This window comes from Adiantum capillus-veneris, chromosome 14, assembly GCF_014529385.1.
Source record: "Adiantum capillus-veneris isolate H3 chromosome 14, ASM1452938v2, whole genome shotgun sequence".
Classification (NCBI taxonomy): Eukaryota; Viridiplantae; Streptophyta; class Polypodiopsida; order Polypodiales; family Pteridaceae; genus Adiantum; species Adiantum capillus-veneris.
The window spans coordinates 152,383,018-152,398,234 of record NC_140944.1 but is presented as its reverse complement, the minus strand read 5'-3'; the positions used below and the strand labels follow the sequence as shown (position 1 = coordinate 152,398,234).

Below are 15,217 nucleotides of genomic sequence, written 5' to 3'. Positions count from 1 at the left end.
TTGGCATCGGTAGCCAAAAACTGCTTCATGATGGATATTAAAGCTTTCCATGTTTGTGGAGATTCATTGTTTTCCCATAGGCTAGACCACCATTGCCTAGCGGACTTTTGAAAATGTAGAGCTACATGGTGTAGCTTAGAGGACTCCGTGAAGCCCTCATCTCCAAACGCTACATCGAATTGTTGAATGAAGGCCAAGACTTTGTCCGTAGCACCAAACGTGCCATCGTAGGTAAGGAAAGAGATGTTCTTTCCTCCCTCTTTGAAATTTTTGAGCTTGGATGACCTCTTCCACATGGCATAGGATTTCCTATGGCATCTTCTTTTTGGTGGTTTGAAAGTTGCGCCATCACTTTCTTCAGAGGAGGAAGAATTTGAGGAGGATGGAGAAGAGGGTGATCTCTTTCTTGCATTTTTCTTCCCTTGTTCCTCCTTGCCCACACCATCACTTTCTTCATAAGATGAAGAGGATGAAGAAGATGGAGAAGAGAGTGACCTCTTTCTCGCCTTTTTCTCTCTTGTTTTCCCTAGTCTCTCTTTGAATTATAGTGTGGAGAAGTGTGTGATGGTCTTCTTTGTTTTAGGGGGTGATGGAGAGCGTTTTGCCCGCCGTCTTCGTGGAGCCATCTCCACCGAGGTGGCAGGAGATTCACTTCTTTCTCGTTCTTTCGGTGGGGGCTCTACCATTGAAACTTGAGTTCTCCTTTGGGAAGAAGATGCGTCGTCAAGTAGTAGATTTTTGAGCCCTTCGTACAGATCCTCTTCTTCTTCCCTTATCGCAGAGAGGTCTCTTTTGGAAGTCTCACAAGGAGGCTTCCTAGGTACTCTCTCTTCTTGGTGGGGAGTTTGGAGAATCCCATCAGCACGTAGATGCCGTTGTACTTCACTTTGTAGGGATGGATTGCCCATGGCTTGTTGAAGCCTAGAAACAAGGTAATTAACAAGCATAGGGGCATCATTAGTATTTTGTTCATTAGCAAAATCAAAGCTATCAACATTAATTTCACTCCCTTTACAGCACTCAAGCTCCTGTACCCGTGGCTTGAATATCATTAATTGCAAGGAATAGAAGAGAGGGTCTTTCAACACTAAAATAGTATCGGCTCCTATCAAGCTTCTAATAGTTCAATAGTGGTTAAGCCGTATGCAAGCCCCGTAGGAATCCATTATTAAGACCATAGCTCTCGACGGTGATGCCCCGTTATCTGCACAAAGCAAGCGCATTGCAAGGCTAAAAAATCCCTATTCTACTTACTCAATTGCAATTAATAATACCAACCATCTATAGTTAGCTTGAGGACCTCTCCTCTTGAGCAAGAAAAGGGAAACCTTGTGCTCTGATACCAATGTAACAATTAATGGTCTAGTAACTTGTGTGTCTCCCTCATCAAGGGAGACATTTACAATACAATACTTTGCCTCACGGTCTCAAACCCTAGGCCTCACACACCTATGAAGATGGTGAGAGCTAGCGGAGTATGAGAGTAGATCGAGAGGAAGAAGCAGTATTCTTACAAGAAAGAAGTATGTCTCCTCACATAATCACTCATAATAGCTTAGCATAGCTTAGTAATTAGCATGGTAGAAGAGACGAGCATGCATTGAAGCTTCGCTCTTGGTTGGATTTGCTTCACAAATCCAAAAGTTGTTGGTGTAGGCCTCCCTTCTCAAAAGCTTGGAGAAGATGATAAGATTTCCATTAAAGCTTGGAGAAGGAGATAGTCTTCTTTACTTCACAGATGAGATTGTGTGAGTGTGTAAGTGATAATGCCTTGAAAAATCAGCCCCCTCTCTCTCTCTCTCTTAGTCAACCCCTCTTGCTAATTGCACATGCTAGCATCCTATTGGACCCTGCAAAGCTTAGCCAATGAAAATTGAGAAGCATAAGTGATAGCCTTGTGACATGTGTCCCCCTTTCCCCTTATGCTCATTGGACCCCTTGGGAGACTGTCCTAGAGATCTTAATTTCTATTGGTTCTTTTATCAAGTGTTTTTAAATGAATTAAACTAAATCTACTCTAGCCTAATTCTCATTGTTCCACATCTATGGCCATCCAATAGGATTTGAATGCACCTTGGGGGCAACTGGCCTAGGGAGCTAACATGTGTCCCCTATGCCCTTTGTGTAAAGGAAGCGTGCAAGAGTGTGTGTGTGTGTGTGTGTGTGTGTGTTTCTCTCTCATCCCTACTAAAAGGGCTTGCCCCTTAAAGGATAGGGATGTGGGAAGACTTTTTAGTCTTGCCACTAGCATCCACGTTTACCTAGAGTTTGAACATTGGACATTACCTTTGAGTTTGGAACCTTAGAATTTTGGAAGTCTTAATGGGCTGAAACTTAGGGTCTTTGAAGCCCATTGATACACATTTCTCTTTTGCAGATGGCCCCTCTTTTGGATTCCTATTTTCCCTCCTTTGGATCGCTACTACGACCGGTATGCCAGCCTAATCAATATTCTAGCTTTTTCTCCCTGGTACCTCCCCATATTAAATGATCAGTTTAACATGAGAATATCATTTAGGATAATTAGATATTAGTTATTATAACACTCTTGCAACAAGTAATGCTTGAATCGTCTGCATGCATAAACCATACTGATCATCACCAATTCAATTTCTTAGTAATAACTTTCATGAGGAGTCTTCACTCTGCTACCATAATGAACATGCTTCATATATTGAGATTCCTTCCCCCTTTGAAACAACATAGCTCAATGGCATCATCTCCCACTGATGGATTAACATAAAAATTCATTTTCCCAGTCGGAGCTTGCATAATAGGTAGTGTACTCAAAACCTCTTTGACTCTGTCAAAACAATCTTCACAGTCATGTGTCCACTCCAATGGATCATTCTTAACGCTTGCTACAATGGATACAATAATTGTGATGCCAAAGGTATAAATTGAGAGAGATATTTAACCTTTTGTATGAAAGTGGCCAATTGTCTTGTATCCTTTGGGGATGATACCAATAACAAGGCTTCTACTTTCTCTGTATCTTCTTCAATACCATTTTTTGAAATTACATGTGCAAGAAGCTTCACTCTTGGTTGTGTCAAATGACATTTCTTAGGGTTTAGCTGACCCCCACATTCATCATACCTCACAAAAGTCATTTCAAGCTTCTGAACATGCTCTTTCCTTGAACTATATACATAAAAATAATCTATGAAACCTTTGACAAACTTCCCAAGGAACGGGGTAAGGACCCAATCCACTTTTATTTCAAAAGCTCCTAGTCCATTTTTCAACCCAAAAGAAAATCAGCAAAAGCAAGAACAACCCCATGGAGTGATAAAAGTAGTGTTCACTACATTTAATGGCTTATAATCAACGTAAACTTTCCAATGCCCATCTTTCTTTGGATTGACCACTACAGGGCTCATCCATTCAGCATTATCAACTGGCACAATGAACCCTGCATCCAAATGTTTATCCACTTCTTCTTTTAAAGCATTCATTTGCTCCTTAGCCATCCTTCTTAATTTTGTCTTATTGGTTTGGCCCCTTCAACTAGTTCAATCTTCACAGGATCTCCAACAAAACCCCTAATTTCTTCATATGAAGTGATGAAAAGATTTGGAAACATGTCCAACATTGTTAAGTACTCCCTTCTTTGTCATTGTGTCAAATCAGTACTCAACATGTTTTGAATCAACCCCTTCTTCAAGGGGACCTGATGGAACACTCTTTATGGGCACGTAATGGGTAACTGGGCTATGCAAAAGGAGACCCTCATCTTTCAAGCTTGCTATCTTTGCGATCCCCCCTTTGAGAAGGAAAAGGAGCTTGACCTCTTGAGAATCCTTGAAAAACGAGCGGATGAGCAAGCAGGCGAATATGGAGGAGATACGGCTGAGTTGGATGTCGAACTGGACGCCCACATAGGGGCATTACTGGCCGATCGGTTTAAGGATACCTCGGCCTACCTGCTTCCGGAAGAGCAGTGGTATGAGTATAAAAATCAAAGGTGGGATAGTCCGCCCGGATGGGATTATGAGATACTAAATAAGATAGAGGAGGAGATGAGGGAATGGGGGCTGCGTTCACATGACCCCAAAGGAAGAGAATGAGCTCCCAACATCTTCTTAAATCAGTAGAGGAGCGCCGGCTCCTTAGGCGGGCCAGGAAGGTTGATTCAGGGCTCCCCTTTCTCAACGGAGTACTTATTCCTCACGAGTCAGGGCCACTGTTACACCCGCCCAGTCCCTTGTGGGTCTGCACGAGCTATACAGGTATTGAGCTAGATATGTGTACACCAATGACCCATCCAGAAAAGCTTCCTCCTTACCATGATGGATGGAGACATCCTAAAGTTAAACTTGTTGAGAGCCTTCCTGAGGCTAGTCTTTACATTGGATACCCGCGAGCAGTTTAGTCTCTTTCTTTGGGGGCCCGAGGCCACGGGAAAGTCGACCCTAAAAACGCTATTGGAGCACATACTAGGGGAGAGGTGTGAGAGCCTGGACATGAGCCGGATAGCAAATAGATTTGAGCTGACACTGGTTGAAGGTAAGAACTTGCTGCTCTTCCCAGATGTTACTCGACAACCGAGTAATGCGGCTGCCAGCATATTAAAAAAGTTGCTCTCCAACGAGAGGGTAACTGTGGAGGCTAAAGGGAGGCCCTCTATGTCGGTTAAGGCCGGCGCCCACTCCCTTTTTACGGCCAACTGGAGGTGGCCTGACGTGGACCGATCTAGCGGGGGGAGGAGACGCTTCCTCTTTATATAGACGCCTAGAACGGTTACGCGCCGCAATCCCTTTCTTATTGAAAGGCTCAAGGGGGACGCCAGCGGGCTAGTTAATTGGGCCTTGGGAATGCCGCCCGACAAGACCCGGATAGGTCATAGTGTGGAAACCCTTAACGAGTTAATAGGAGGCAGGGCGGACTGCTCAGGGCTTATCGAGTGGGTGACAAAAAAGGTCAGATATGACCCAAGGGCCGAAATACCACTAGGAGCAAAGAAGGTGCCTATTCCCGGGTCTCTCTACGAAGATTATATCCTCTACGTGGATGCAAATGGGATAGAACCTATCCCATTTAACCAATTTGGGGATGCGCTAGACGACGTTATAAGGTCGCAAGGATATCGCGACGTTGTTATTAGGAGGAGATCTATAGGGAGAGTAGTGCAAGGGCTAAGGCTGGGTCATGGGGAACCCATAAGGAAGAACAAAATAACAGGTTCAATGCGGTACCTGATGAAGACTGATCCTTGGCCGGGGTTTAAGGAGGACAAGGAAGGATGGGAACGGGGAGGTTGCAAGACAGTTGACCACGTTGAAGGCGTGGGCAATGTCGATAGTGTCGATAGTGCTGATACTTTATCCAGCGGGGAACACATGGACGGAGAGGAAGAGGAGACCAAAGCGGAAGGTACCCTACCCTCCAACCTAGGACCAGTCCTGGAGGAAGGACAGGCCGTGGAAGCCAGGGAGGGAGAGCCTCTACCTAATCTAACCTCCCCGGAAGTGGAGAAGACCCTCGAATTCTTGGGCCAGTATCCAGAGCTTAAAGAGGCCTATAGAAGAAAGGAGGTATGGACGGAGGACCAGATGGTTCAGTGGGTTGTATCTAGCATTAAGGTAAGGGAAGGTATAAAGGAACAGGTGGGGGGGCTCTATCTGCAGGCAGAGAAAGCCCCCCCGTAGACACGTTACGGGCTGCCACCCTTATTACCGAGTACTACCTTGGCCAGCTTGCCTTACACTCTATCGGGCCAGTTGGGCTCTGGGTTATCGAGGTTGGCTGCCACCCCCTCTCGATATGAAGAGCTCGTTAATCTTCTCAATGAGGAGAGCAAGGCTATCACCAGCAATTCTTGTTCAAGTTGCATCAACTCCTCAAGTTGTTTAAACGGCTTAAAGCATTTATATCCCCTAACACTTGAAATGCTTCACCAATTTCTCACTTCTCCTTGTCCAATAGAAAGAATGACACTTCACCCTCATCACTTGAACTAGAAGTAGTGCTACTTTTTGAATCTTCAGAGCTGTCTTCACTGGTAACTTTGGATTCATCATTTTCACTCATATCTTCTAGTGCCAAAGGTTGCTTGGCAGTCTTATCAAACACGCTCTTTTCACCCTTCTTGCCATACACACAAATTGTGCCCTTGCCCCAATCTTGCACAACACCAACATCTCTCAACCAAGGTCATGATAATCGTTTTGATGCCAAGTTTGAAAGTAGATGGCAGGGGCCATACATAGTCAAGAAGGCTTTCAATTCAAGTTACTATCAACTTATGGACTTGAATGGGAAAGAGCACTCCAGGAAGGTAAACGGGTATCGCTTGAAGACTTATTTGAGTCGCCTTCTACCAAAGGATCTACCAAAGATCTGTTAAAGGGCAGCTGTCTCATGTAAGTATTGTTACATGAAGCATGAGTGTAACTCCAGCCAAAATTTTGAGGGGCCAAACAATGAAGATCTCGTCAACGACTCTGAAGCACTCTCTTTGGAAAAGATGCTCTATGATGGTACATGAATATACCATCATCCTGGGGGAGGGCTAATGATAGCCGTTTTTCGGCTCTCTGTAATTTCCATAGCAAGTTACCTCACCCTATCAAATCACTCAAACACTGTGGTAACCTTCACCCTTTCACTGTATATAGGTGTGTGTGAGTTAGGGGACTTTTCCCATATCTTCTTAAAAACCCTCAATTAGCTAGTCACTGGGCTAGTTGAGCCAAAAAAAATAAAAAATAAAATTAAAATTATAAGTATATTATGGCCCATTTGTGTGTAAATATTTCATTGTATATAAGGCCTAAATAAAAGGATTTTTCATAATTATCTTGGTATTTATTTAAATATTTCTACCTATGGTGTGTTATTTATGCTATGTACATTGACTCACTATTACCATATTTTTTCTTACCATTTTGCATACTCTTTATCCCATATAAAAATAATTTCATGCAAGCTTCTCTTATTTTTGGTGTAACTCCATCCCAACAAAAATAAAAAAAAACTAGTTCTATTTATGTGTATATTTTTTCACTATTGTGATTTTTTTCTTCCTACATCTTTTCTCTATTACTCTCATAAATTAGACCACCAAAAATATTCATCTTTTTATGATAGACTTATAATGAGAGAGATTTATTTTGACCCCTTCATATTTTTTCCACCTATATTATTTATATTTGACATGTACATATTTTTTTAGACCCCTCAATATTTGATTTTCTTAGTTTTACTATTCACTTATATCATGATCTCAACAATATCTTCAATTATAGACCTACCAAATAAGGTCAAGGGTATGTGGCATGGATGCATGCACTATGGGGGGCTCACTCTTGGAGGTATTCAAAAGAATCATCCAAAGAAGGACCTCACAAGGACTTTGTGCAGTGGAAAAAAATAGTTGGTTTTTCTGAATTTTTAAAGATCACATGCTCCCCGAATTTGAAAAGGTGATACAAACAAAAGTTGTAGCTCGTGGGCTAAACTTTCACCTCAAATTTTTTCATATTTTTTTGAGCTACGAACTGTGAGCTATGATTTTATTGGTGGACCCCAGTTTGCCCATGCTATGCAACCACACTCCCTCTTCCACTTTATCATTTTCCTCTTTCACACACACTTCTCCACTCATCATCCCTACCTCTCTGCACCCTACTCACCTTCTTCTCAACCTTGAAGAATAAGAGAAACCATGGTGAACTCATGTCTCCTACATAGACTTCCATTCCAAAATTGACCACCTAGTCTCATTTTTCCTCATCCATATTACCCATATCTATAAAAAAAACCACAAAATTCAGCCTCTTCTCTTGAAAGATAGCATTATGGTGATTGATTACTCATGTTCACTTACCTTGGCTCTCAAGGAAGGTCAAGAGTGGAGAAAAAACGTACCGTCAAAGCTAGTGGACCGTCAACAAGTGTCAAAATTGACTCTACTCAAGACACTTGGAGCATCAACATTGTAAGAAATCCATGTTTTCCTATCTATTAAGAGTTTTTTCTTCCTTATTTGTATCCTACATGGATACTCCCATTGTAAATATCCAATTCCATTTGTAAATCAATAAAAATACTAACTCTACTAATTTACTAACACTAACCTACTATGAAAAGTCCTATCACCTCCACTTCTCTCCTCTCTCTCTTCTTCATCTATCCACACCAACTTCTTGATAATTACAAGCAAAAGAAATTAGATAAGTGCTGAAAATCTAACCCAACCATGCTTAGAGGAGTAACCCTAGCCTTCAAAATTGCTATAAAAGGAGGGTGTAGCTAGCACAAAGGGAGGAGCCATAAGCAAGAGCACTATGCTATAGCTTGAGAATCCAAGCTCAACCTCTCTAGAAGGAGCTTTTGAGTGGAAGATCATTGTCTTATGCATACGCATGTGTTGTATTAGGGGTGATTAGCAAGAGAACTCTATGCCATTGTAAGAGAGAGTGATCATTCAATTGAGAGTAGGAAATCTATCATTTCTCCTACTAGTGTAAGCCCAACATTTGCTGAATCAAGGAGGATGGATTTGGAGTAAGCTTGGATACTTTGTCTCTCTTCCAACGTAAAGTAATGGACAACAATGATGTGTAAGTGTCTTGGTGTTTTTTTTTTTAAAGTTCTTGATAGCTTGTCTCTGGGTGTTGTCATCAATTTAGCCATAAATCCCACATACTGTAAGAGGGTGACAGGGTGGAGAGGACTCCCCTGGCTTTAAGAAAGTGATTTTCTTAATCAACCCTAAACACTTCTCTTTGGCATGGTTTTCTAGTTGAATCCTAAACCTAGAGCTTCTGCATGTAATGAGACCCAATATCTTAACACATGACTATGTGATCACACAAATTTGAGCACCTCCATCAATGTAGGCCTCTCCCATGCCCACTATGCCAAGCGTTCACCACAGAAAAAATGTTGGGTAACTCTCCCACAGCCAACGCTTTGACTTGTCCATGCTTCATCTCTCTCTATGGATTCACTAAATAATGACTTCCACTGTATCTTAAGTTTGGGCACCATATTCATCAATTGTCCAAAAGTACAATCTACTTTCCTCCAATTTAGGTATTTCTTTAAACTGTAAACTGTTTGGCCTTCTCCCAAAGGTAGATCTACTACTTCAAACCGTCTACAAGGTCTTCTCTTCCTCTTAACTTGTGCATCTTCACCCTCTTTCTCTTTCCCCTTCTTCTTACTGGGACCTGGAGCAGCATAGCCTTCCCTCTCTCTTTTGCCTCCGGGCATCATATTTGCTTCTTTCTTTTCAACCCCCACAATACCCACATGACTACTAGAGGTTGAGACCTGATTTTCCTTTTCAATACCTTGATCTCCTCGTATATCCACTACATAATCATTATCCCTGTTAGGAATCTTCTGAGGAAGTGGAAACATATCACCTCCCATCCTTGTTGGCCTTGGACAATGAGTGATGATATGAACAAGTTCACCACGATTATAATAGGTAGGGATGAACCTCCTTTGTGGCTCAAAGACACCTTGTCCATGACCCACATTAGCATTAGGCTGAGCTTCATATGGCTGGGCCATTCCTCTACCACGACCACGACCATCTCCAAGAACACTGAGCGGCAATTCCTGCATCATGGTCATCATGTCTTGCATATTTTGTTGTAACTCTTCAGTGTTTGCAACCCTTTGAGCAGGTTGGGATTCAACCTCTACTTGATTTTACTCATTTTGGCCACCATTACCTTGCACATGGACCACTTTCCCATACTCATTGAGTCTTTGAGATTTCCATTCTTTCTCCCTGGCGATGATGACTGCTTCCTCGAAAGTAGCGGGACTTTTCAGCTCAACTTTGAACTTCAGACTTTCCTTTAAGTTTTCCACAAAATGATCCTTCTTTAACATGCCGAAAGGGATTCCATTTCCTAAATCTTGGGGCCATGTATCCCATAAATGGGTAAACTGCATGACAAAACCATCAACACTTTGATTAGCCTTTTGAGTGTACCCCAAAATTTTCATTCCAAACTTCATCAGGTACTTCAATGCTCATGTATTGTGCTAGAAAATCCTACTTCACATGATTGTAGTCCAAAACCGCCCGTGGAGTTTGTGTCTGTACTACCTCTTCATAATTTTGTAACCAAACTTTTGCCTCATCCTATAAACTATATTGCAACAACTGCAATAATATAGCTTGATGTAGTATATTTTGCAATAAGTAATTAGCTTCCAATTTCTCAATAAACCGTGCATTCTCATTAGGCAATCCATGAAATTGTGGAAACTCGTGCGCCGTGCATTCTCATTAGGCAATCCATGAAACTGTGGAAACTCATCCGCCATGCTCGATTGCCACAAAAACACTTACATGTGACGTCCTAAGTTCAAGGGATGTCAATGGATCGCTCCAGTACCTAATCCACCTCACACTGGGTAACCCGGACCCTAGTGCTTGGCTTCACAAAACCTCACAACCCTCCAAAGAGGCTACAATCCAATTACATGACCGCCTCAAGTGTTGTCCACAATTTGCACATACATAGGCGGTTGTCCATAAGGACCCACATCCCCTTTACATTCTTTGCCTGCAGAATATACATATTTCACAAGAATTGGAGTACATGAGCACTTGCTCCTCCATGGGGGCACCAAAATGATGCTAGCATGCAAACAACAAGGAAAACAAATTTCTCTATAGCCTTGCACGAGTCACACCATCGGAAGGAAGAACTATTGTACCACCGAAACCACCCGTGATAAGCACCTGTAAACATTTACGAAGAACCCTTCTAGCATGAAGCACACTTGGAGTTAATACAAACCAAGGACATAAAGACATATTTCGTCTCAAGTAGATGTCCGTAGAGCATCCATAGGCTACAAACAGATAAAAGATGAGAGAGATATGGCCACTCGAAGTTGGGGGTGTACTCTCTCATGCTAAAAAATGAGCTCTCTGGAAAGTTTGCAGGTGTTGCAGAGAATTGCAGCTATAAAATGGGGCCTATTTTTATCTTTTATTCCAAGAGATCTTTTCTCTCTTCTCAACCGACAAGACTCTCCTTGTAGGCTCCTCTTAATCGGTCCATTTTTTGCTTCATTTAGGTAAGAAATGGGCAACCGGTGACTTTTGGGCCAAGGGAAGGGGTGGGAGCTAGTGTCCAAGGGACCAAAAGAATGGGCAGGCACTTGGGCAGGCAGTGGAAATCCAAAATGGTGCCATCTTCTCCCCTCTTGAATCCCACAAGTCCCCCATAGCCAAGGCTTGAGAGAGCTCCTCTCTCGTTTGATACACCCCTAATGGGCACCCCATCCTTCCCTTATACCCCCCATTTCCTCCTTCCCCCTTCCCATGTGGGATAACCCCAGTGCCACATGGCATATTCCTCTTGCACTTCTCCAACTCCTTCCTCCCCCCACAAATACTTTCCAGCTTGACCCCTTCTCAGGACCAACTTCCCAGGAGCATAGTGCCCCGCTCCGACCACCAACTGCGATGCCGTAAAGCACGGCTCAGAGCCCATTACTTCGACTATCTTTAGAAATTTTAAATCTTAGCATTTCTAATTTTCAATCATCAAGTTGTCCTAGTTTCCTTTGTAGTATGCATCTGCAACCCCTTTTTAAGTCGAGACCACCCACTTCGGACACACATTGCTCATGATGTACAAGTCTGATTCACAAACTATAAATCATGGCTGAAATAACTTATTACAAACCATGTTTTAGGGACTCGAAAAACCCAAAACACTAGTACACAAGCCCGACAAAACCAAACCTTTGTACCTAAATTTTACATGGTCACTCCCAAGACTCGACGCACTACGTACACATATATACATGAGGCTAGTTAGCAAGCTTTTTGGCATGATCTAATGACTTTGTGCTCATCCAAAAAATGCATGACAACAAGTTGAAATCTTCTATTTAATAAATATGAAAAGAAAAAATCCTCGCCATCAAAGGCCCTTGAGAACACTACTCAAGATCGTGAGTCTTGAACCACATTGTCTTTTGAAATGCATTGACATCATAAGCATGGTAAGGCCAATTCAGGCTATGCATTAATAAGATTTTTCAACCCATGCACGACACTACTTGGACCACCCAATATCCTTCTTGAAGGAACCCAATTAAGAGGGGAGAGGCATTCTAAATGTGCACCAAACTACGTAACAATTATTATCAAAAGGGTAATGTTTGAATTGCCAGTCAAATATTTATATGTTAACGTGCGATTTTTTTGATAAAGTTAGCTTAAGATGCTTCTCTAAAAATAGAGATTGTGAAACATGTAATATAATAAACCCGCCAGGTATGTGAACATAGTATGCATATCATAAAAAAGTCAAAAAGTTTATACTTTTTTCTTATTTTGTGCGTGCTTGACCAACGAAGCAACCAAAATGAAGAAATCCACAATATGGCAAGTATGATAATTAAGTGTGTTTTGTTAATAATTGGCTTTGATTTTTAATTTTAAGTTTGAATTTGTAATTTCCTTCTAATTTTTAATAAAAAGTTCAAAAATTATAAATAAATAGCAAACATACTCAAATTGTGAAACGAAAGGTATGATGGTGATAAAAAAGATATGAATCATGGAGTATTATGTCAAATCTTGTTCAATTTGGATGAGGTGGACAAAAAGCTCAAATTAGGCCCTCGATGTCTAGTCTACCAAAATTTCTAGAAACTCGGTAAATGGAGTCCAAATGAAGGAATTTTTAAAAGAAAAATATGATTTGTGATGTATTGGGATTAATTGAGAGGTATAAGAGAAATTGAGCTATAGATTTCAAATACGTAGATACTCGATAGGCCAAAAATAGTATCCATTTCACTTGTCACCTTTGGAGAGAGCCCTCAAGACTCTTTTCTACACACATTTACGAGTTGCTAGTGGACTCTAGAGTGCATAGTTTTGTACAAGACATGAGGGGTAAGCTCTTAACCTACTAATGAACTTATTTACGGCTTTGTCAAGTGGGTAGCTCAAAAAAACCCTAGGTCATAGAACACTCCCATAAGCTCTTATGACCAATTGACCATTGTTCAAGGGGTCTATAGATAATAATCTCAATTTTTACAAAGTATCGAGAATGGACTCTCACTTCAGGGGAGCTTGTACATAGATTAGACAATGTACTTTGTTTGGATCTTGAGGAAACATCAAGTGATGCCTATGGTATTACAAAACGGTTTGGAGGTGTTCAACGCATATACCTACAACCACAAATTGACTCCAAAGTGATCCAAATTTGACATAGCAAATCTATACCAAATATCCCATGCACTCTAAGTGGAAAATCTCACCACCATCAAGAGTCAAGGACAAAACTACCAAAATCAAAGAGCAACATGGGGAGATCCATCTCAAGTCACCAATCCAAGCTAAAAAGGACTAAAGGTTATGTACAATACCTAGTGAACATGTTTGTAACTTGAAAGTCAGTTTTTATGAATATTTTCAAGCTTAAATAATAATCGTGATTAGTATCTATTTGTCCAAAAAAACTGCCTTTTCTCAAAACCCTACCACACCTTTTCTTGTACATGTGGAATTGACCCCATATGCTAAGAAAAGGTGCAAAAATCCATTTCCACTTGGTTTCTCTATCAAAAAATGCACCAAGGCTTCAAAATGTCAAAATTCAACCTAAAGGATACTTGAAATTTCCAAAATTTACCAAAACGACATTCAAAGATTCATTACATCATGGTCCAAAAATATGTAAAGTCAAACTTGTAAAAAAGTTGCAAAACGTGTTAGGAAATAATAATTGCTCTTCTTGTCTTATGTACCAGAATGGATCCAACTTCACCTATAGCTTTAGCACGTCATCACAAGCCCACACATCAAGTTTGAAAGAGTTTGGACTACCAGAGCACTCCCTTTCATAATTTGTCATTCTCAAAAGTCTTCTATTAAAAAAATGAGTTTAATCTGGCATGAGCTCAAAAGCCAAATTCTATCTATTTATAATGCCTTGAACCCATGTACAAAGCCAAAATCCAATTTCATGTGAAAATCGAGGCTTCAATAATGATCATGATATTATCTTACTTTAAATTTTTTGTCCAAAAGTGATTCTTTGAGTTGTGTCATGTTTTCATGGCTTTTAGTAATCATCTTTACGCAAAATAATTTGAATTTGACAATTACATGCACAAAGGATGAAAGTGTAAGGATATAACCTCTAAAATGTACCTAATTTGCAAAATTCTATGCGCTGCCTACAAGTTCAATGTCACAACTCAAGTCTTTGAGTCGTCACCTTTTAGTTGACTTTCCTTGTAGCTCCAAAAGTGAGCCTCTCATAGTGCATGTGCACATGACATGGTCCGTTGAACACGGTTTGTAAGCATCCTAATGGATGGTTTATTAAACATACTAGTAAAACGGTGCTGCCCCTCTTGCTCTTAAACCCCTCACTCTTGAAAATTGTCATAAAAGAAAATGAAAAAAAGTTCTCTCTCTCTCTCTCTCTCTCTCTCTCTCTCTCTCCCCTTGCCATTGGTTTAGTGTAGTCCCATCTCAATAACTTTTAATCCCTCTTTCTTATAAAGTTGATGGTGAAAAAGCCTACAAATCTTGGCAATTTCAGAATGCATTTGTCAAGATGATACACGTGTGAGATCAATATAATATTGAGTATAAAGTGTAGTCTCTCTCTCTCTCTCTCTCTCTCTCTCTCTCTCTCTCTCTCCCCTTCTCTCTTTCTCTAGTGCACCCACGGTGGTGGTATGACCCATGTAAAAGAACTTTCATGTAATTTGGAAATGAACATTTGAAAAGATTCTGTTCAACCCTTTATGCAATGACTTATGTCCAAAAATATAGCATTACAAAGACCACTTCTTGCGTTTAAATTGCAGAGCTATATAATTGCAACATTATGTTTCAAGTGCAAAACTTAATGTTATCACAATGTGATTAAAACACTAAGTATGCACTGACATATTCCAATCTGTTGCTATACCAAATTATTTATAGCATCCTTAAAAAGTCTGCATGGCAAGATATTGTTACTGGTCTCTAAATACACAGTCAAAATGTCCAAAATAATATCTATGTATAGTACATAGAGATTCAAGCTTTCTACATCCTAAAGCGCAACCTACAACATGCTCTACACGGTATCTAACCACCCATGATCCACGATGTAAGACACATTGACCAATCATTGGGGGAATAGACCCCATAACAAAAATGCGTAGGGACCAACTACCATGGGTTAGACTTTGAGAAAACATAGCATTC

At 40.9% G+C, this 15,217-nt stretch overlaps 1 pseudogene; it reads left to right on the top strand.

Moving 5' to 3' along the window:
- Window positions 1-3,701: 3,701 nt before the first annotated feature.
- On the top strand, window positions 3,702-5,963 carry LOC147443372 (uncharacterized; annotated as a pseudogene).
- Window positions 5,964-15,217: the final 9,254 nt, after the last annotated feature.